The sequence below is a fragment of the Zingiber officinale genome, chromosome 5B, assembly GCF_018446385.1.
Source record: "Zingiber officinale cultivar Zhangliang chromosome 5B, Zo_v1.1, whole genome shotgun sequence".
Taxonomy (NCBI): Eukaryota; Viridiplantae; Streptophyta; class Magnoliopsida; order Zingiberales; family Zingiberaceae; genus Zingiber; species Zingiber officinale.
This window is the reverse complement of record NC_055995.1, coordinates 18,846,978-18,870,282: the sequence shown is the minus strand read 5'-3', so window position 1 is coordinate 18,870,282 and position 23,305 is coordinate 18,846,978. Positions and strand designations below refer to the sequence as shown.

The 23,305-nt window shown below is 41.4% G+C and overlaps 1 pseudogene; it reads right to left on the bottom strand.

The window, feature by feature from the left end:
* Nucleotides 1-6,371: 6,371 nt before the first annotated feature.
* LOC121988126 lies at nucleotides 6,372-6,442 on the bottom strand (annotated as a pseudogene).
* Nucleotides 6,443-23,305: the final 16,863 nt, after the last annotated feature.

Here is a 23,305-nt window from a genome sequence, read left to right as displayed (position 1 = left end):
GTTATTTTTTCTTCCAAGTAAGACTCGCAGGTTGGAAAGATTTCCACTACTAATGAACCCAAAAGTTCATCAGCTACCAATGAATCATACTTAAGTTATTATAACCTAGCTTTAGATGCCAAAGATATAATTGGTTCATTTCCGAAGGTTGCTTTCTCTTAAAGTTAGAAGATGTGTTACTAATTTCCATTTGTTGCATCATGAGAGTTATTGGATTATAAATTGTCAACCAACATATCAGAATAGATAACTTCCCTATTTTTCTTGATAACAACTTTGTTATCAAAATAGACACAATATATATTCTATAATAGTTTAGAAACTGAAATCAGGTTCTTTCTAAACTTAGTATGTAAAGACAATTTCTAATAATCCATATTTTATTCCTATTAGAGAATAAACCTCTGTCACTGCAACAGCTGCTACTTTTGCAGTAGTGCCCATGTGGACGGTGTTTTTATTTTCATTTAGTTGTCGAGTTTCCTGGAACCCTGCAATGAATTGCAGACATGATTAATGACATCTGTATCCACACTCCAGGTTCTGGTAGATAACACCATTAGACATGTTTCTACTAATGAAAAATACACCTATATTGTTCTTAGTTCTAAGAAGACAGTCAACCTTAATGTCCAAGTCTCATTTCCAATCATTACAATTGAGACTACTAAGTCTTTTATATAGTATAACAACTAAGGGATTGACAAACATTTTAAATCCTAAGAATCAAAAAAATATTTGGTCAAGATCAATTCTTTAAAATCCCCATGAATTTTGTATGCCACGATAGTGTGGACGTATACAAAATCAAAGAGGAGATTTTATCCATTAATTTTATTATCTCGTCAACTTTACTTTATGACAAATAAAATTAATAGTTGATATGTCTTTGATCAAATATTTGGTCAAAATTTTTTGAATTTAAAATAATATTGATTCCTCAAACAATATTATTTAAATTCATCAATACCTTAAACACCGTAAATTTTGCATGCCACGATAGTGTGGACGTATACAAAATTTAAACATTTGTAAGAGGAGGGTTTTACCCATTAATTATCTTGTTAATAAACCTTTATGACAAAATAAAATTACCTCAAACACCGTTGAATTTTGTATGCCACGATAGTGTGGACGTATACAAAATCAAACATTTGTAAGAGGAGTTTTTAATTTTATTATCTTGTCAACCTAATTATTTGATAAATTAATAGTTGGTTTTCTTTGGCCACACAAATAATAGCAGTGACTCTGATGGGGAGGATACTATTAGATGTGCCTAAGTGTATACCATTACTTGACACTAAGTCCATTAATAAGATTGTGCCCCTTCCGATGGGGAAGATCACACGCTCTTAATTAATTTCCTATAGTCATCTAAAATGGAAGTTTAAGCTAGTGATCCGCAAACAAGCTCATCCGATATGGAGGAAGGCACTCAGAGCCAACGCGCAAGCTTGTTGCATCACTTATAAACCAGTAATGGAGACCGTGAAATTTATTTTAAAAATAAATCCCTCTCCCACTTAGTTATTTAAAGTGAGGAATTTTGACTATGCTAGCCTACTTAGCATGCATACTAACAAGCACACACAACACAGCATAAAAAACAATAAATAGAAAAACTAATTTTCAACTATTATAACTTTTATCTATTGCTGTCCGCCGTGTGTTTCCAACCCTAGCTGCTGCCATCTTTGGCCACCGCCACCGGGTCTAGTTGTCGCATCCATCTTGCTCCTTGTTCCGTTGTGCCTTTGGTCCTCAAAAGGTTCCACGCCTTGCAAGATTCGATCCGCGACATAAATAGAATTTTACATTTTTCGATCCTATATTCCTCGAAGGAATGTACATGTAAACTAGATTAAAAAATAAAATCCTAATAAAACTAAATACAGCTCTTGCTGTATTTTATAATGCAATCATGCACACACAATAAAATGTCCTTGACATGTCCAAGGGTCCAATCACACACATAATAACTATAAGCCATAATAGTTGGATCCTGCATCCACAAAGTTAGCACATCCTACTATTATCCTGCCTAAATTATGTATGACATGTGCATAATTAAACTAATACCAAATACACAGAGGTAAAACCCTAGCTCTGATACCAATTGTTGGTTGCTACTCGGAAAACCTAATGGTTCCACTGTACAAAAATTTTGTACAAAGGTCTGAACCTTTTCTTAGCTACCATGTGTTCTTTTAGATTAAACTTGGATCGCCTGCGGAACTTAACATGTTTGATCCAAAGTTTAATCTATTTGTTCTTTTAGGTTTTGACTTGGATCTCCTGCGGAACTTAACACGTTTGATCCAAATCACCTAGGTTATTAATTCCATTAAATATTAGTTTCCAAAATTGGTTCCCAGTACTGACGTGGCGAGGCACATGGCCTTCTTGGATATGGGAGCAACCACCACCGACTAGACAAAACCTTTTAAGGAAAGCTAACATTTAATTTCCTAAAATAACTTTAGGCTAACCGAAAGGAACAATCAAATCACAAGGAAAAGAAAAAACAAAGAACACAACATCGAAAACAAATTTGAAATACTAGAATCGCATGCCTCTTGTATTTGGTATTTATTTCCAAAAATAACTAGTATGACGCGGAAAGGAAAAATACTAGTTATACCTTTTAGGAAAACCTCTTGATCTTCTACCGTATTCCTCTTCTAATCCCGGACGTTGTGTGGGCAACGATCTTCCGAGACGAGAACCACCAAACCACCTTCTTCTTCTTTCCTTCAAGTTTCGGCCAAGCAAGACTTTCAAAGGAAGAAGATCCTTTTCCACCAACCAAGCTCCAAGGGATGCAAGCTTTCTCTCCTTCTTCTCCAAGCTAAGATCCGGCCACCACTTGATCTCCAAGAGAAAAGAAGGTTTCGGCCACAAAGATGGAGAGAAGAGAAAGGGAAGGGCCGGCCACACCAAGGAAGAAAAGAGGGAGAAAAATAATAGAGTTGTTCACCATGAAGGCACCTCTACCCCCTCTTTTATAATCCTTGGTCTTGGCAAATAATGAAATTTTAATAAAAACTTCCTTAATTATTTTGCCATGAAAAGGAAAATTTATTTTAAACAATTTTCTTCTCATTAAAATAATGGCCGGCCACTAATCTCCAAAACAAGGAAAGTTTTAATTAACACAAGAATTAAAATTTCCTAATTTGTCTCCAGAAATTTATAAAAATTTCTCCAATAATTTTTCCCTTCATGGTGGATTATAAAAAGGAATTTTTATAAATTAAAATATCTCTTTTAAACATGTGGGTGATTTACTAAAAAATTTTTTATCAAAATTTAAATCATCCTTTTAAAACATGTCTTCACAAAAAGAAAGATTTTAATTAAAACTCTTTTCCTTTTAATTCCATGTGATCACGTTGACACATCAACATTGGCAAAGCTTCTCACATTGACTTAATTGGCAAGCAAAAACGTGAATTGCTAAAGCTTCTCACGTTGATTTAATTGGCAAGCAAAAATGTGAATTGCTAAAGCTAATTGAACGTGAATTGCTAAAGCTTCTCACATTGATTTAATTGGCAAGCAAAACGTTCATAAGCTTCCCGTGAGTTGTCGTTCTGTTCACATTGATTTCAACAATGGGAAGCAACACCAATAACATGAACTAGAAGATAGGCTTGGGTGGATATAATTCTCTATATACAAGAGGCTACGATAGAGACCGAGAGGAGGAATTGGTTTTGATCTCCCGATGAAATTAAGTTTCCCGTGTTCGCCCCGAACACACAACTTAATTCCATCAATAATAATTCATTCCACTAAAGAACTATTATTGAACTACCGCACCAATCCCAAATTACATTTTTGGGCTCCTTCTTATTATGAGTGTGTTAGTCTCCCTGTGTTTAAGATGTCGAATGCCCACTAATTAAGTGAGTTACTGACAACTCATTTAATTAATATCTTAGTCCAAGAGTAGTACCACTCAACTTCATCGTCATGTCGGACTAAGTCCACCTGTAGGGTTTAACATGACAATCCTTATGAGCTCCTCTTGGGGACATTGTCAACCTAGATTACTAGAACACAGTTTCCTTCTATAATCAACAACACACACTATAAGTGATATCATTTCCCAACTTATCGGGCTTATTGATTTATCGAACTAAATCTCACCCATTGATAAATTAAAGAAATAAATATCAAATATATGTGCTTGTTATTATATTAGGATTAAGAGCACACACTTCCATAGTAACTGAGGTCTTTGTTCCTTTATAAAGTCAGTATAAAAGAAACGACCTCAAATGGTCCTACTCAATACACTCTAAGTGTACTAGTGTAATTATATAGTTAAGATAAACTAATACCTAATTACACTACGACCTTTCTATGGTTTGTTCCTTTCCATCTTGGCCGTGAGCTACTGTTTATAATTTATAAGGTACTGATAACATGATCCTCTGTGTGTGACACCACACACCATGTTATCTACAATATAAATTAATTGAACAACTACATTTATCATAAATGTAGACATTTGACCAATGTGATTCTTATTTCTAGATAAATGTTTATACCAAAAGCTAGGCTTTTAGTATACATCCTAACAGACAGCTCCTACCGTTTGATCCAGGGATTGATAGGACTTTCCTGCGGAGAAGAAACCTACATAAGGCATTTCAAGTAGCATAGGAGTCTTCAGAGATGGTTGATAAATTGTTAAAGGATCATGCAACACCTTATGCACGAGGGGTTCGGTCTAGCATCACCCGACCACCAATCGAAGCTAACAACTTTGAGATCAAGCCTGTAGTAATCCACATGGTTCAGTAGAATCAATTCGGAGGAGGACCGCATGATGATCCAAACCACCACTTGGAACTTTTCTACGAGATCTGCAGCACCATGAAAGTGAACGGAGTCCCTCTAGAATTAGTAAGGTTATTGCTCTTCGGATTCTCCCTGAAAGACAGAGCCAAGCAGTGGTTTAATTCCCTTCCAGCAAATTGTTGGATCGAGAAGCGCTAGAGGGGGGGGTGAATAGCGCCCGTGGCTATTTCGTTCGATTTAAAACACTCGATATAATAAACGCAGCGGAAAAGGAAAGAACACAATCAAACGCTAACACAGGTTGTTTACTTGGTTCGGAGCCTGTGACGACTCATACTTCAAGGCCCGCGATCATTGATCACTTCCGGTGGGCAACAACTATAAGCTCGAAAGATTATTACAAACTTATTACAATTTGAACTGTAAAGAAAGCAATACCGACAACAAGAATATCAAATCTGGAGCTCCGGGTCGTCGGGATGTTGCTACAGCACTTCGGGAACTTCTTGTTAGCAGCTTGTCGCAGAAGAATCGCTTAGAATGTGTGTCTTCAAGCTTCTGGTCGAAACCCTCTTATAAAGAGTGTTCAAGGCGCCTCTATTAAGCTCCAAGGTGCCTCCAACACGTCGAGTCAGCCGCGTGGATCAGCGCTGAAGAATTCATCGCTTATCCACTTGAAGGCGCCTCAATGCCAGTCCAAGGCACCTCCAAGCACAGGTCCAAGGCGCCTCTAGCTTCGTCCGAGGCGCCTCTAGCACCTCTTAACAGCCAGCTCACAGTCTGCACCCGAGGCGCCTCCAAGCTCCATGGAGGTGCCTCAGACACTGTTCATCCGAGGTGTGATTTGCTCCTTTGTTCCTACAAAATGTGTTAGTCCCAAACAAATACCCTGCAAAACAAAGTTAGCACATAATAGCTAAGAATTAAGATATTGACAACTTTCGAACTGTCCGGGTCTAACTTCGGATTTCCTACTGGAAACCCTAGGTTGACCTGACGCCTACTGTTCCCTCGGTGGGGAACGCGCTCTCACCTACTCCACTCAGGAGAGTTACCTGTTGCCTGTGCGATCCTCCAGATCAACTGGACTTTTGCTCACCGCTCGATGCTTCCGGACTTTCTGCTGGATGCCCGCTCCCCAACCCGTCCAGTCTTCCACCTGGTTCGCGACACCAGAACTTTCCACCTAGGGTTACCACCCCATAGGACTTTTGCCTGAAGCCCTCGACCCACCAAGACTTTCCGCATAGGGTTACCACCCCCTATGACCTAGGGTTGCTAACCCCTAGGGTTTTCCACCTGCCTAACCGCAGCTAGGACTTTTGCCTAAGTACACTTAGGACTTTCCTGCAAGCTTATACAAACTGTTAGATCACAAATCAACTTAACTTTGAACCCTTTGCCATTATCAAAACACAGGTTCGATCGTCGGATGCTTCCCGCACCAACACAAACAGCATTACATCTTGGGAGCAGTGTGAGCAGAAATTCCTGGAAAAATTTTATCCACCGAGCAAAACTGCCCACATGAGGAACCTGATCGCTAGCTTCAAACAAGTAGACTCAGAATCATTTATGAAGCTTGAGACAGATTCAAGAGCATGTTGAGACAGTGCCCTCATCATGGCCTTGAGAAATGGTTAGTTCTACACACCTTCTACAATGGAATCAATTATCACACGAAGGTATCCCTCGATTCTGCAGCAGGAGGAGCACTGATGAATAAGAGCCTTGATGAAGCTGAAGAGATCGTAGAGAATATGGCACAGAATCACCATCAGCGGGCATTAGAAAGATCTGGTGGTTCTTTCTCAGGGAACCCAATAAAAGCGTCAGGGAAATTCGACATAGATGCAGTCACTCTCATGTTTGCAAAACTGGACGCTCTGACCAAGAAGTTTGAGGCCATGGGAAACAACAACAACACGGTCAATGCGATAGTTTGTGTGTTACGAAACTTGTGGAAGTACTGATCATGCTCAAGATACTTACCCCATAGGGCCAATACAAGCACAAATAAACCAACTTGAGCAGTGTGATGTAATAGTCAGCTACAACCAAAGACAAAATAATCCGTACTCTAATATATACAATCTAGGTTGGAGGAATCACCCAAACTTCTCATACCGGAACAATCAGGATCAAGGGCCAGCAAAACAAAGCCATCAACCTGGGCAGCAGAACTACTCAGCTGGACAACAAACTTTTCAACAACAACCTTCACAATTATCCATAATTGAAAAGATGCTTGAAGAAGCCCTCTCAGAGCAAAAGGAGATGAACAATGAGATCAAGCTGTTAACTCAAAAAATGGAAAATTCTGAAAAGCATCAAAAGATGCAAGACAGCCAGATAGCCCAGATAGCCCAATCCATCTCAAAAGCACAGGGAACATTTCCAGGGAAGCTAGATATAAATCTAGTGAAACATTACAACCGCATTGAGCTGAGGAGCGAACGTATTGTGGGAGACCCCCAAACTGTTGGATCGAGACGCGCTAGAGGGGGGGTGAATAGCGCTCATGGCTATTTCGTTTGATTCGTAATCGTAAATCGTACGAAGAGTTAACAGAGTAATAAATGCAGCAGAAATTAAAAGCACACAGAAAGACGCAAGGTGTTTACTTCGTTCAGAGTCTAGTTCGACTCCTAATCGAAGGCCCGCAGTCGTTGACCGCTTTCGGTGGGCAACAACTATAGAATCGCCAATAGTACAAGTATGAAATGAGTACATAAAATCTAAGCAATACCGACAATAGAATTTACAGAAATCGGAGTGTCGGGTTGTCGGAAACTTGTCGCAGCTTATCTGGAGTCTTTCGTTAGCAGCACGTTGTAGATGGATTGCTTGGTACTTGATGTTCAGAGCTGCTGGTCGAGACCCTCTTATAAAGGGTGTTCAAGGCGCCTTGAAAGCCATCCAAGGCGCCTCCATGCTGGCCGAGTAACCCGCTGAGATAAGGGATGAACTGGTCGAACCTTATCAGGTTCAAGGCGCCTTCTTTGCTCTCCAAGGCGTCTTCATCCACAAGTCCAAGGCGCCTTGAGCTTCCTTCAAGGCGCCTCCAAGCCTGCTTCGCAGCCAGCTCATCTTTTGCACCCGAGGCGCCTCCAAGCTCCATGGAGGCGCCTCAGACACTGTTTATCCGAGGCTTAACCTTGTTCTTTTGTACCTGCAAGACATGTTAGATCCAAAACATAAACATATCCTGCAAAAAAAAAGTTAGCACATATAATATCATGAATATGAAGTTTGACAGTCATCGGACTGTCCGGGTCTAACTTCGGATTTCTAACCGGAAACCCTAGGTCGACCCGACGCCTACTGTTCCCTCTACGAGGAACGCATCCTCACCTACTCCACTCAGGAGATTTACCTGTTGCCAGTGCGATCCTCCAGATCGATTGGACTTTTGCTCGGTGCTCGATGCTTCCGGACTTTCTGCTGGACTTCCGCTTTCCGGCTGGTCCAGTCTTTCACCTGGTTCGCGACACCAGGACTTTCCACCTAGGGTTACCCCCCCCCCCCCCCCCTAGGACTTTTGCCTGAAGCACTCGTCCCACCAAGATTTTTCACATAGGGTTACCACCCCCTAGGGTTTTCACCTTGCCTAACCATAGTTAGGGCTTTTGCCTAAGCACACTTAGGATTTTCCTGTAATCTCATTCAGACTGTTAGATCACCAGACACCTTAACTTTGAATCCTTTGTCATTATCAAAACTCAGGTTCGATTGTCGGATGCTTCCCACACCAACACAAACCATTACTCAGAAGGAACCTGACTCAGGGAAGGAGCCTCTCTCCTGATGCCCAATCAGACTCAAAACAGGGATGGAGAGGAGGCTACTAAAAAGGTTGAAGAAACTCTTCAAGTTCCCCCACAGAACTAGACGATTCCTTTCCCTCAGAAACTAATAACCTCCCAGAAGGATGAAGAGTTTAACCGATTCCTAAAGAAGATCAAGGAGATTTGCATAAAAGTACCACTGATAGATACACTGCACCAAATGTCGAAGTTCACAAAGTTCTTAAAGGGTATTCTATCCAACAAGAGGCAAAAGGGCGACTTCGAAACCATAGCATTAACAAAGAATTGCAGCGCTCTCCTCATGGAAATTTATCCACCAAAGCTTCAAGATCCAATAAGTTTCTCCATACCGTGCAAGATTGGTTTTGAACTCATACCGAGAGCTTTCTGTGACTTAGGGGCCAGCGTTAACCTACTTTCGTACTCTTTATGCAAGAAGCTGGGCCTCCAGAACATTAAACTGACCACTTTGGCACCGTAACTAGCTGACCATTCATGCAGATACCCAATGGGAATAGTGGAAGATGTGCCAGTAGAAGTGGGTGGATGTATAGTTCCCACAGACTTAATTATCTTGGATATAAAGGAAGACCCAAGATACTGATCATCCTTGGAAGACCATTCCTTGCCATAGCTGGAGCCATCATCGATGTAAAAGGTCATAGATTATCCTTGGAGATCGGCAAAGAAAAGATCAATTTTCATTTATCTGATTCCTCCATTTGCAACCCCTCTCAGGGTAATTCTAGCAAGATCAACATACACAAAGTCGAGGAGTGCAGTTTCCACGACAGCTCCCCTCCAGCGAGCAACAAGAAATACATTTGTCCTGCACGAGCGAAACTGAAGGCGCAGACTGGAGCATTAACCCTACGAGGAGAGTCGTGCTTCCACGGGTTTAGCCCACATTGACTGAAACGGGGTCGAGCTTGTTAGGATCGTTCGTACTCGGCTAGAGAGGGGGGGTGTGAATAGCCGCCCCAAATTCTCGCGTTCTTCCTACAGTTAGGGTTAGTCGCAGCGGAAATACAAGGAAGAAACTAAGGAGAAGAAAAACAAACCGATGTAACGAGGTTCGGAGATGAACTCCTACTCCTCGGCGTGTCCATAAGGTGGACGAAGACTACCAATCCGTCGGTGGATGAGTCCCCGGAGAACCGGCTAAATATGAGCTCCTTATGGGTGGAGAAACCTCGCCACAACTACTTCTTGCAACAGCAAGATAAGGAGTACAAATACAAGAGAAGCAAGAAGTAAATACACAGCAAATGTAAGCAACACTTGCCTTCTTGTCGACCGTTGAAGAAGCAACAGCTTCTCAGACGCCAACCACAGCAGCAGCTCAGTCGGAGTCCCAGCCGAAGGAAGAAGCTCACGCGAAGCTTGCGAAGAAGAGCTCAACAAAGCTCAAGCACCAGAACAGCAGCTCTGTAGCAGAAGAGAAGAGAAAGAAGAAGTGGCACAGAAGATGCCCTCGTCTCCTTTATACCTGCGAAGAAGAAACATCGAAGAAACTAGCTGTTGCGTTGCAACTGCTAGAACCCCGATGCGTGGACCGATCGGGCCCTATCGATGGTCCCGGCCGATCGGTCGATCTACGAAAACATGCGTGCTACGATGGTGCGTGGACCGATTAGGCCTGTTGGATCGGTCGCCACGACCGATCGGAAACTCCTGATCGGTCGATCAGGCGTCTTTCTCGCGGCTATTGATCACCTTCGATCGGTGCGGACCGATCGGATACCGATCGATAACACCGATCGGTCACGGACCGATCAGATAACTAGTGACTTGGTTTTGCCCAAACCAAGTCCCAAGCCTTCCAAACCAACATTCGGTCAACCTCGACCTATTGGTACTTCATTCCTAGCATCTGGTCACTCCTTTGAAGGAATTCCTCGCCAAGTGTCGGTCAATCCCTTTGACCTACTTGGACTTTCCTCAACACCGGATGTCCGATCATCCGATCCATCTGGATTTTCCCTGCCCAGCTTCACTCACCGGACTTTCACCGGCTTCACTCACGGTTTCCTCAACATCCCGATTAGGACTTTCTCCTTTGCTTCACTCACGGGACTTTCCAGCCTAACATCCAGTTAGGACTTTCCCCTTGCTTCACTCACCGGGACTTTGCCTAACATCCCGTTAGGACTTTCCCACCGCTTCACTCACGGGACTTTCCACCTTGCCTAACATCGATTAGGACTTTCCTCGTGCCAAGCTCCCTGCTTGGACTTCTCCGTGCCAAGTCTCCATACTTGGACTTTTCCAGTGCCAAGTCTCCATACTTGGACTTTTCCCGTGCCAAGTCTCCACACTTGGACTTTTCGCGTGCCAAGCTCCCTACTTGGACTTTTCCAGTGCCAAGTTCCCTGCTTGGACTTTTCCGTTGCCAAGTCTCCATACTTGGACTCTTTCCCGAATCAGGTCAACCAGGTCAACCTTGACCTACAGTTTCACCAATAATCTCCCAAACATATATTCTTGTCCCATATCAAGAATACAACTCTTCCACGAGTGTCAAACATCAAAATACAACTCAACTAGGTCAACCTTGACCTAAGGTTGCACCAACAATCTTCCTAAGTCAAACATCAAAATACAACTCGAGTCAGGTCAACTCGAGTCAGGTCAACCAGGTCAACCTTGACCTAAGGTTGCACCAACAATCTCCCCCTTTTTGATGTTTGACAAAATCCAAAATCAAATTAGGTTAACCCGATAACCTAACTTAGGTTTTCCAATGTTCTTCCTTGAACATTTCTTCCAAAACCTACATTCTCCCCCCTGAGACATCTCTCCCCCTTTTTGACACACATCAAAAAGAGGGAATCAAGGTCAAAAGTTTCTTCCTAATGAAAGTCCCATACCTTTCATTGAAACCCTTAATTTCCCCCTTGATACTAAACCCAACAATCAACTTAGTGGCAATCTCATATCACTAATCCTCAAAAAGTCTTAAGGAGTAAAAACTCCCCCTAAAAGTCAATTCCCCCTTGACAATTAGTTAAGATTCCCCCTAAAGGTCAACTCCCCCTTGACCATTGCACCAACAATGTCTTGGAGAGTTTCAAGCCTTTAGAAAACCCGAAACTCAACTCCCACAGCTGAAATTTCAGACCACAGTCGAAATTTAGCAAATTCAGCACGCCTGATCGGTCACCAGACCGATCAGGACCCCTTTGGATCGGTCCCCAGACCGATCCATCCTTCCCTGGATCGGTCCAGTGACCGATCCAGCCTTGGATAGACTCGAGTTCTGATTTCCTTCTCCCGAAATTCAGAAACTCACAACAAATTCCAGAAAATTCCAAAAATTGTGAAATTTTGAGGATACATTCCTCATAACATATACTATCATGGAAAAATAGTTTTCTATGAAAATAACTTCCATTTTTCAATCTTGATACAAAGTTCAAAAACTTTGAAATAGTTCAACTTTAACTCAACTTTGTATCACAATGTTCAATGATGAATGCAATCACTAAGATGGCTTCATCAAGGTTTTCCAAATCAATTTCAAAACGATTTTAAACCTTTTAATTTAGGACCATAATCTTAGGGCTAAATGTACATGACTTGTACACAAGCTTTCCCTATGATCCTCCATTTCTTGAATTAGGCTCATCTAGGTACAAGAACTATGCACCTTGATCATAATTCATGATCCTAATATCTCACACACATCTAAAGTGTATCAAACACATCCATGGCAATTTTGATGTGAGATATGGGTTTAGGTATCTTAGACTAAGGTCTCATGCATTTTCTAAACACAAATTTGATCTCAATATCAAAATGTGTTTTTCATCCTTAAATCAATTCAATTGATTATTAATGCAAGAGATGATGACATGACATAAAATGGTATCATAAATGAAAACATGTGCCAATGTCAGGATGTCATGGCATAAAGTTTGAAACTTAAATAAACATGACATAAAAACTAGCCTAAGCATTATCATGACATTTCAAATGATAATGAAACTAAACATGATGTCATGACATGTGAGGGCAAACAATCATGGCAAGATTTAGCATAAATAAATATACCTAGATTACCTATCTAAGTATCCTTAACCACTTGGCTAACTTCAAATTTAATCCTAGATTGCTCCAAAATGCCAAAATCCTAATTTTGACACTTCTTGAACTCTAGATTAATTCATGCCACTTAAAGATCAAATTTATCCTCAAAACTTGGCATGTTTCCTTTTTCCTCGAGAGTTCTCTAGATTTTCCAAAATTGTGCCAATTGAGATTAAAAATGAAATTTTCAATCTTTAGGCACATTTAACTCTTCAAAGGAGTAAATGATAATTCCATTTCATTTTCAAAAGTTCTCAAAACCTTGAAAATGCTCCTTGAGTGTCAATTTCCTCAAAGTTGGGTTAACTACCCTTCTAATCGGAGTTGACACTCTCTAACCCATCTATGGGGTAGAGAAGATACTCCTAGGAACCCAATACCTATTAGAGCTCATTGGGTTCACTAAATATTCACTAGGGATAACTTCCCTAGCAACCCTCCTAATGACCCTCTTAGGCTTTAAAGCCTTGGTCATTTGGGTCTCATCAAGGTCAACTATAGGGGTGACTCCCCTTGTGACCTTGGTAATGGTCTTCCTAGCCCTAGGTTTTGTTCCATAATCGAATGAAACATTATGATAAGTGGGCTTGACCAATTGGGACTTAGGTTTGTGACCCAAACCTTTCTTGTCCTTGGACTTGGGTTTTTGACCCCTAGACCCTAGAGTCAAATCCTTAAGAGCCTTTTCTAGAGAGTCAAGTCTTGACCTCAAGACTTGATTTTCTTTCTCTAATACCTCAAGTTTTGATTTATCATTTTTCTTTGAGGTATTCCTAGGCATGCGTCTAGATGATTTGGGATTTCTATCTAGATTTTCCTTAGCCTTAGATGAGTTAATTCTAGGGTTAGCATTTCTAGAATTGTTCTTATCTAGGCTAACATGCTTGGCTCCTAAGCACATGTATCGATTTCTAGTGTTAACATGCTTATCATTATTGACAATGGCAATAAGACTACTAGCATGCATCCTACTAGAATTGCAAGAATGAGCTTTAAATGTTACCTTAGGGTTTGCCTTAGCTCCCCCTTTACATGTGTTTGGCCTCTTGTCCTTGTGAGGTTGCCTCCCCCTTGGACATTGACTCCTATAGTGTCCCCGTTGCTTGCATTGGAAGCACACCACGTGCTTCTTGCTCTTGCATGTCGGGACTCCGGCTTCCTTGACCTTTGGTGCCGGTGGAGTCTTTCTAACCCTCTTTGGACACTTACTCTTGTAGTGCCCAAACTTCCTACACTCAAAACACATTATGTGTAATTTGCTTGAAATCACAGTGTTTGAGTTACCTAGGGTTGTGGATGTGGATGAGCTTTCTTCTTCATCCCTTCCGGAGGTAGATGCCTCTTCTTGCTCCGATCTTGAACAAGAGCTCTCCTCCTCTTCTTCCTTGGATGTTGAGTAGCCCTCAACTCCCAATTCGCTTCCTCCATGATGTGAGCTACTTGGCTCACTAGGCTCCTCTTCATGGAATTTTGCCAAATTGTTCCACAATTCCTTGACGTTGTTGTACCTATCTATCTTGCACAAAACATTATTAGGTAAAGCAAATTCAATGATTTTTGTTACCTCGTCATTGATTTCGGATTGTCGGATTTGCTCTTTCGTCCACACCTTCTTCTTGATAGGTTTTCCTTCCTCATCCATCGGAGGGGAAAACCCTTCTTGTACACAAAACCAATTTAACATATTAGTCCTAAGAAAATACATCATCCTTACCTTCCAATATGTGAAGTTGTCGTGAGACTCGTAGAAGGGTTGAATCGTGACATCTTCTCCATAGAGATCCATCTCTAGCCCGTGCTCCCCCGGGTGTTGATCCGTCGAAGAGCGGCCTGACTCTGATACCACTTGTTAGGATCGTTTGTACTCGGCTAGAGAGGGGGGTGTGAATAGCCCCCCAAATCTTCGGTTCTTCCTACAAGTAGGGTTAGTCGCAGCGGAAATACAAGGAAGAAACTAAGGAGAAGAAAAACAAACCGATGTAACGAGGTTCGGAGATGAACTCCTACTCCTCGGCGTGTCCATAAGGTGGACGAAGCCTACCAATCCGTCGGTGGATGAGTCCCCGGAGAACCGGCTAAATATGAGCTCCTTATGGGTGGAGAAACCTCGTCACAACTACTTCTTGCAACAGCAAGATAAGGAGTACAAATACAAGAGAAGCAAGAAGTAAATACACAGCAAATGTAAGCAACCCTTGCCTTCTTGTCGACTGTTGAAGAAGCAACAGCTTCTCAGACGCCAACCACAGCAGCAGCTCAGTCGGTCGAGGAAGAAGCTCACGCGAAGCTTGCGAAGAAGAGCTCAACAAAGCTCAAGCACCAGAGCAGAAGAGAAGAGAAAGAAGAAGTGGCACGGAAGATGCCCTCGTCTCCTTTATACCTGCGAAGAAGAAACATCGAAGAAACTAGCCGTTGCGTTGCAACTGCTAGAGCCTTCCTGGACCGATCAGGCCTGATCGGTCCCGGACCGATCAGAGGTCGATCAGAGGTGGAACTCTCCTGATCGGTCGCCGATCAGGCCATAGCTGGATCGGTCGCCACGACCGATCGGAAGCTCCTGATCGGTCCACAGACCGATCAGGCGTCGGTCCACAGATCGATCCCCCTACGGTTCAGTGGCATCGTTGCTGATTCTTGATCGGTCACCGGACCGATCAGATAACCCAGTGACTTGGGTTTTGCCCAAACCAAGTCCCAAGCCTTCCAAACCAACATTCGGTCAACCTCGACCTGTTGGTACTTCCTTCCTAGCATCTGGTCACTCCTTGACCTGCTAAATTCCCAAGTGTCCGGTCAATCCCTTTGACCTACTTGGACTTTCCTCAACACCGGATGTCCGATCATCCCCGATCCATCTGGATTTTCCTGCCCGGCTTCACTCACGGGACTTTCACGGCTTCACTCACGAGATTTCCTCACCGCCTAACATCCCGCTTAGGACTTTCTCCTTGCTTCACTCACCGGGACTTTCCAACCGCCTAACATCCAGTTAGGACTTTCCCACTGCCTCCCCAGGACTTTCCACACCGCCTAACATCCAGTTAGAACTTTCCCGGCTTCACTCACCAGGACTTTCCACACCGCCTAACATCCCAGTTAGGACTTTCCCTCGCCAAGCTCCCTGCTTGACTTCTCCGTGCAAGTCTCCATACTTGGACTTTTCGATGTCAAGTCTCCATACTTGGACTTTTCCCGTGCCAAGTCTACACACTTGGACTTTTCGCGTGCCAAGCTCCCTGCTTGGACTTTTCCAGTGCCAAGTTCCCTGCTTGGACTTTTCCGTTGCCAAGTCTCCATACTTGGACTCTTTCCCGAATCAGGTCAACCAGGTCAACCTTGACCTACGGTTGCACCAATAATCTCCCAAACATCTATTCTTGTCCCATATGAAGAATACAACTCTTCCACGAGTGTCAAACATCAAAATACAACTCAACTAGGTCAACCTTGACCTAAGGTTGCACCAACAATCTTCCTAAGTCAAACATCAAAATACAACTCGAGTCAGGTCAACTCGAGTCAGGTCAACCAGGTCAACCTTGACCTAAGATTGCACCAACAGAGCTAAAGACATAAAACAAGTGCTTCTTGGGAGACAACCCAAGGGTTTTTCATTCTAGATTATTGTTTTGAGCATCTTTATTATTTCTTCACTTTTGGGTATTTATTTTCAGGATGTGCAGAGCCTCCACGAGTTGGCTGTGAGCATTTCATGGGTGTGGAGGCGTCGAAGGAACCAAAAGAGAGAAAGGCGAGTCACCGTGAGCCTAAAAGAGTCGGCCGTGTGATCCCACACGGCCGTGTGAAGCCAACAGCAGGATGGAGGCCACGACCCGTGCAACCTTTCACGGCCGTGTGGCCTATGCAGAGAGAAGGAGGGCATAGGTCGTGCCACTCGGCTCGCCCGTGCAAGACCGCTCGAGAAGGAGAAGGCTCAGGCCGTGCCAATTGGCACGACCGTGAGACGTATTCAGAGAAGAGGAAAGACTAGGTCGTGCCAGTTGGCACGACCGTGCAACCTTGGCCGAGTGGAGAAAAGAGGAGGTCGTGTCAATCGACACGACCGTGCAGATCCATACTTAATGTAACACCCTAAATTTCATGATTTGGAGTCCCAAAAGACCTTATTAAAATCTAGAAATGCTATAGAAAAATTCTAGAGATTTTTAGGAATTTTTAGAGTATTTTTACGTAATTTTTGGAGTTTGTTTGGTATTTTTACCAAGAGAAAGAAGTTTAAAAAAATATATATATATAAAAGTGTTAAAGCTGGGTTTTGAACCCAAGAGCTCGGACCCGAACTAGATTTTAACGGACTCAGCCAACCAACTGGTCTGCAAACATTTTGTTAATTATAAATGGAAGTGAAATATATTTAAGCTATAGTTGGAACGTTTAAAATAAATTGGAATAAAAAGTGCGCGGCGAAAGAATCGAAGCCTAAACCTTTGATTCGGTTAAAAGCCGGCTAACCAACTGGGCTAGCAATTGTTACTTGATTAAGTAAAGGAAGAATTTTATTTAAGTAATAGAAGTTAATAGCAAGAAATAATAGGAAGAAAATAGGTTGCAGCCAGGATTTGAACCAATGCGCCGGGCCTTAAGCAGAACGCAGCCCACCAAAAGACCAGCCGAACTTTTCTTAACTAAATCTATATTGAAATATATTTAAGTAGTACTAGTTAACAGAAATATGAGAGTATTAAAAGGAGAACTTAGGTTTTAGCCGAAACCAAAATTTCCCCTCCTCTCTCACGCTCGCGTCGGCGCTTCTCGTCGGGCGAAACCGCAGCAGCAAGCAAGGGGCGTTCCGGCGGCCGGCGAGGGCGTTCTCCGAAGATTTCTTCACCATCGTGATCACCTTATCGAGGAGAACAAGTGGAGATGAAGGAGTTTCCGAGAGCTTGAGTCCTCCGCAAGCCCTAGAAGTATTAGAAGCCACCTTCTTTGGCTGTAAGTCCTAGAACAAGAGGTAAGTTGCTACTCACCTGCAGTAAGATAGCTCCGACGTTTAATCCTTGATTTTCTCCTTGTTCCCGAAGCTTTGCATGAGTTTCCTTGTTTTCTCTGTTTCGGATCATTTGAGCTTTGCAAGTTTCGGAATTTTACAGGTTCCGGATTAGTACGTCTTTATTGGTTCTACTTTTATTTTTGGAATCCTTGTAATGGCGTTTTAGTTCCTTAGAATGGTATTTCTTTCAGTATTAGTTGCCATGCTATATTTCCTTGCATCTGTTTATGAATTGTTGTTCATATTAGAAGGAATTCCATAAATATTATCAGCCACACTCTGTTAATTTTTACCTTAGTATTGAAGTGTTAGAAGTTTAAGAGAAATTCAAAGCTTTACATAGGTTTGAAAATCCCAGCAGGTTTTAGCTTGAGTTGGTTTTTGGAAAATTGAAAACTGCCAAGGAAATTGAGTTGTCTACTTTTTGGTTGATGACTGTTATGTGAATTGATTCCTTATCCTGTAAGCATACGGTTTGGTATTACAAGTTCTAGATGCTAATCATGCACCGAATCCTTTGAATTGAGACTAAAGATGATTTGAATTGATGTTCTGCCATTATAAAGTTAGTAGACTGAATTTCATATCAGATTCGGTTTTATGTATTAGGTTTCAGATTTAGTTTGGGTGCATGTGTTATGAACAATGAGTCTCAATCTTTAGGTTCCTAAAGTATGAAATAGTTTCAGTTTTTAGGTTGTTTGTGACCTTATCTAGCTTTAGTTTTGTGTTGAATTACTAAGTGTGAACAACCTTTGGAGCTACTATACACTTTAGCTCACTGTTTAATTGCCGAGGCAATCTTAGAGCTTATAGAGCAGAATTCTGTTAGCTTAGCGTGCAGAATTTTAAGTGCAGATTTCTTTCATTAAATGCAGATTTCTGTTAAGTTAGTATGCAGATTTTTATTAAGCTAGTATGCAGATTTCTGTTAAGCAAGTGCAGATTTTGTTAAGCTAGTATGCAGATTTTCGCTAAGCTATTATGCAGATTTTTATTAAGCTAGTATGCAGATTTCTGTTAAGTATTAGTGCAGATTTTTTATAACTATTGTATGTCAGATTTCTTTTGTATTCTATGCATGATTATGTGTTACATAGTTAGTTTCATTCATAGATGCATACGAAAGATACCCTAACAGTATTTTGGGTTTAAGAAAAGTATAAGAAAGATAAAGATAAGTATAAGAAAGATAAAGAAAAGAAAGAAAAGGCCGAGGCCTTAAGTAGATCCCAAAGTCGAGACTTTAGGGATTTTTGGCACACAAGGTGTCTATTAAAATGCCAAGGAATTTAAAGAAGAAGTAAATAAGCTAATAAGTATTTTACTTTTAAGAAGAGGCTAGTACCCGACTTCCGAGGTTGTCGTTAAACAAATCCAGGTGTCCAATTCCGAGGTCTTGGCCCTGGTAGACCGAGGTCTGCTCTTTTAGGATTGGTGGCTCGCTACCCCAACCTATCAGGGAACGCGCATAAGATGGTACTATGCCTGGGCCCAAGAAGAAGTTGATTATTATTTTGAAGTATTATAAGTATAAGTTTTTGGACAAGTAAAACGAGTTTTACATAAACATAAAGTATTAAAGATTAAGTTTAGAACAAATGAAATAAGATTCATATAGTTCTAAAAATCAGTAAGATTAGTTCTTTATTCTACCATGTTTGTCTAGTAGATGAGTAGTTTTCATGTTTACCTATTAGATGAGCAGCATGATTAACTATTAGAATTACATGAGTAGATTCCTTAGCTTTTCTTTGCTATTAGTTTGACATGAGCAGTTATGTATATGCTTTATTTCTTTTTAGAGCATATAGTTTCTAGTGCTTTTCGTATACATGCACATTCGTGATTTTGTGAGTTAGATAGCGCTTACTAAGCAAATTTTGCTTATAGACTACACTTCCTCTTACTGCAGATAAAAGAAAAGAAAAGATTTAGCAAGGAAGGCGACAAGGTGGCGCGGATGGTGTGTGATGCCAGGACTATGGAAGCCTTGGGACTTAGTTTAAGAATTTATTAAGATTGTCATTTATTAAGAATGTATTAGATGAGTCATTTAGTCTTCCGCTGTTAGTTAATTGTATGTTTTTATTTTGTTTCCGCTATTCATTACTTGCATGAGTTGATTTCATTAAACTGCGTGGTGATGTTATTCCTTTTGTGTGTTTGATATGTGTTCCAGCCGCCTGTGGCTGTGTATATTATGTTATGTATTAATGATTATGGTCACCGGTACAGGGGAGACTCTGCCGAAATTTTTCGGTAGGGTTTCTTCGAGGTTTTTAATCATACCGGTTAAGTAGAGTTATTAGTTAAGTAACGGTCATCCTTAGAGTGTAGTAGTAGTAAGAAGGGTGGTCGTTACACTTAACCCGGTCGTGTCTATAAGACACGGTCGTGCCCTCTAGAGCTCACTTTTGCTTAGATCTAACACTTCTTCAAGCCACAAATCCGAAAAGAGAGAAGAAACTTCTCTATTTTTCCTTTCTTCTCCTCCCTCAAGACCCATTTCCACAAGAAACTCTTCAAAACCTTGCACCATGTCGCAGATCTTCAAAAGACTTCATTGAGGAAGCGGTGGATCTGGCAAAGGAGATGCACCAGGAGGCGACAAAGGCAAAGGGAAGGTTTCTACTTTGAAAGGCAAAGGAAAAAGGGTGGCACGCGACGAAGGTAACGAAAACGAGTTCAATATCATTTTTAGAAATCATGAACAAAAAGCTAGATATGATATCCTTGTCGCAGGAAAATTACATGTACTAAATATATGGATACTATTACTATGGACATGTTAGGAATTAGAGATGATGTAGATTGGATGATAAGCTCTTTAGACTGGAATGATATTATGTACGCTCATGCACTGACCTACCCCCACCTAGTCCTTGAATTTTTTAGATTACTTGATGTTAAATTTTCTTCTGAAGATTACTATGTAGGGGTCATAACTTTTAGGATGATGAATAAAGAAGTTCGGTGGAATTTTAGTGATTTCAATAACTGTTTTGCTTTACCCATTGGTGGTGTCCGAGGATTTGATGATGAAATTAGGTGGAATGAATTTTGGACGTCGATAACCGGATCAAAAGTCCCTTATGAGCCCTCTAGAGCCAAAGCATCCCGCATGCAAAACCTGACCTTTAGATACCTTCACCGAGTGATGAGTAAAACGATCTTTGGTCGAGGAGAGAGTGATGGGTAGTTAGAAAGATAGAACTGTATTGTCTTTGGGCAATGTTAAATAAAGTTGATTTTGATTCGGGATTTCATTTTTTACAAACTTTATAGAGGGCAGCTAAGGCATCTTCGGGGATGATAGTGTTGGGTGGATTAATCACCCAAGTACCATTCAATCTGGGTTGTGCACTTGATGGATTAGAGGTGATTCATGGCAATGACAAGATCGACATCGATTCTTATCTTGCTATGAAAATGATTTGTCGGGATGAGAGTGGGTTTGCTTTCCCTAGAACCAATGGTTTTCCATTACCACTTCCTTGCCCCGAGCGCACTTCAGTTCGCGACCCCACGAATTGGGTGATTACTGATTCACACCGAGACTGTACCCTCTATTGTAGAAGAACCCGAGTACCACCAAGAGCCCTCGTCATCAGGACTCTCGCAGCCTTCCGGATATCCGGACCCTCCTAGACACTCTTTTGCATATGGCACGGGATCCTCTAGTTTTGATTTTTCTAACTTCCGTACCTCTTTAGATTCCCTTCATGAGAAGCAAAATACCCAACAACGATTGTTGGAGGGTCGCTTCAAGTTATCCGACGATCAGTTTAGGGAGGTATAGGATCATTTTTGGTTCACTAGGGACTTTTATAGTCAGGTGACAGGGTTCGTTCAGGACTATGATGTTGACCAGGAAAGAATGAGAAATTTTATGGATGATATGGATATCACTAGACAATAAGTAGATGCCCTATATCAATATCATCAACACCTTGTCCATCTTCCTGGTATGCCTAGATTCCCCCCTGACACACATCGGGGACCTCCTTATCTCTCAACCCCGCCACCGTATTGATTTCATCGGGACGATGAAAAGTTGTGTCTGTTCGCACAACCTGAGTCAAGTTTTTGGTTTTCTTTTCTTTTTACATTTTCTTTCTGCTTTTCATATCTTTATTTTTAGTCTATTTTGTTTATCTGCATTTTTCTAGTTTCATGTTTTTATTTGCACTTTGCGTTGTTTATTCGCATTTATGGTTTTGAAGCATATGTGAGAACATCAAACCTTCTACTTTTTTTGCTACTTGTCTGATAGTAAAATGACTAGCATTTTCTTAGTTTATGAGTTGTCAAAATAGTGTTAGTATGTTTGGTGTATCTCTTTTATCCATCTCTAGTAGCATGAAATAAGCTAAGTATGTCTGGAGTTTGGTATAAGTTTTGGCCTAACCTTAAGGATCTTATTTACATTACACATAAGTACTTAAGCTTGAATAGTAGAAATATTTTTGGAATAGTTATGATTCATCCGAATTGGTTAGTACTTGTGTTCCCATGGGGATTTCTTATTTACATTTTGGTTACTGGACAACCTCGGATCATGAAAGCTTATTTGGAAAAATCTAAATCCCAACATATGCATCCCGCATGTGTGATTAGTGCTACACAACACCAAAAAAAAGAAAAATAAATAAATAAATAAATAAATAAGGAATAAAAAACAGTTGTCGTGAGTGGAAACTGACAATTCACTCCTTTGAGATCGAGTTAGGTTATTGGAGAAATGAATATTATGTTTCTCTTGATTCCGAGAAATATCCTTTGAGACTTTGTGTAACTTAAGAAAAATGAACCAAGTATGTGGCAGGTAAGTGCTTATCACCGGAAACATTAGGAACTCAATCGTATGATGACTTAACTAGGACAAATAATTAAAACTTGAAGAGTTTGAGCTACTTATTGCACCGAGCATAAAGAACTTATGCTTAGGTCATACTTAGGTAACTTCACAATCATGCTTATCAATGAAACTAGTTGATAGATTTAGGCGAATGCACTAGGGATTATGAAACACTGCTAGACGCTCATGAACATAGTTTGGGGGTGTGATGTGCGTAAATATTATGATAGTTTATGCATACTTTTACGCAGATTCGCTTACTTTATACGTACGTATCCTTTGTATGATCGCCTCTTTTATCATGTATTCATCGTATATACTCTTTTGTATGGATATCTGCTCTTGTTTGGTTTTGTGTTGACAGAGATAACTTTCGGAGCGAAAGCAGCATTTATCGACGCACTGGAGCGAGCCAGAGGACACGACCATGCAAAACTTGTACGACCGTGTGGCCAAACAGAAGGGAAGATGTGCACGGCCGTACAACCCTTGCACGGCCGTGCGGCCAAACCAGAGGCAGATCAGAACACAGCCATGCAACCTTACACGACCGTGCACCCCATGACCGAGGCCAAGCAGCACACGGTCGTGCAACCCTGCACGGTCGTGTCCCTAGGAACCGAGCCCTAGCATCACATGGTCGTGCCAATTGACATGACCATGCAGCGCATCCAGAGCCAAGTTAGGGCACGGTCGTGCCGTCGCGTCATGCCCCTAGCCTAT